The sequence below is a fragment of the Pteropus vampyrus genome, unplaced genomic scaffold (genome assembly GCF_000151845.1).
Source record: "Pteropus vampyrus isolate Shadow unplaced genomic scaffold, Pvam_2.0 Scaffold42, whole genome shotgun sequence".
In the NCBI taxonomy this organism is placed as follows: domain Eukaryota; kingdom Metazoa; phylum Chordata; class Mammalia; order Chiroptera; family Pteropodidae; genus Pteropus; species Pteropus vampyrus.
This window is the reverse complement of record NW_011888823.1, coordinates 431,315-432,100: the sequence shown is the minus strand read 5'-3', so window position 1 is coordinate 432,100 and position 786 is coordinate 431,315. Positions and strand designations below refer to the sequence as shown.

The 786-nt window shown below is 55.1% G+C and overlaps 1 protein-coding gene across 1 annotated transcript in view; it reads left to right on the top strand.

Moving 5' to 3' along the window:
- The window catches only part of SGPP2 (sphingosine-1-phosphate phosphatase 2), a 103,988-nt gene extending 103,834 nt beyond the window's left edge, over positions 1-154 (top strand). Inside the window, exon 6 of the mRNA XM_023529717.1 lies at positions 11-154. The gene's annotated coding sequence lies outside the window, so the exon portion shown is untranslated. The remainder of the gene's footprint in view (positions 1-10) is intronic.
- Positions 155-786: the final 632 nt, after the last annotated feature.

The window sequence follows — 786 nt, the reverse complement described above, 5'->3', positions numbered from 1 at the left end:
GTTCTCTAAGGTCTCCCTACTCTGTCTGTTAACTGGGACTTTGGACCAAATCATGAATCGGCAGGAATCGTGGCCTGGATTTTAAGAACGGCCACCAGCCCCACCAAGCTCTGGAGAGATGGGCAGGATCTGAAAGACTGGAGGTCGAGCATTTCTTTTCAGTTGTGACCTTGCCCAGCACTGAGTCCCATTTCCAAACCTGGAACTTAGGGCCGGGAGAGAGGGTGGCGCCATGTAAAACTGTGTCCCTTTGATAGGGTGACTTTCTTGTCATCATGATCAAAGTGACAGGCCGCCCGCTCGAGTGGTAAGAACAAGGCAAACCTCCCTGCAAAGCCATGAAAGGCGGGGGTGAAGCCACAAGGTCACGGGCAATTGCCTGCTTCCCTCACACAGCCCCGTCTCCGCAGGCGTGGATACTGAAACGGGGATCCGCTCCTCCTCGTTTGTGCATTCACAAGGCTCCAGGTAGCAGCATGATGCTCACGATGCTCTTCTCATCCATGAAACCAGCTGGCTGCTCCCGCCACACCAGCAAGATGTGGCGGGAGCAGCCAGTTGGTTTCATCCATGGCAGCCTTCACCAGCCTTCATCCACGGCAGGTACATCTGGGCTTCTCTGTCCTGCTCTCCTGCTCCGGGGACAAGTCCTCTCTGCCCAGCGTCAGCTCGTTTGTTTGTTCCTTGCAAACTGAGATGACATCGTCGTCTGCATGGGAAAGTGGATCAGCAAAAGAACCGATGAACAACCCTCCCGGGGCCTGACCAAGAGGGACTAGACCTTGG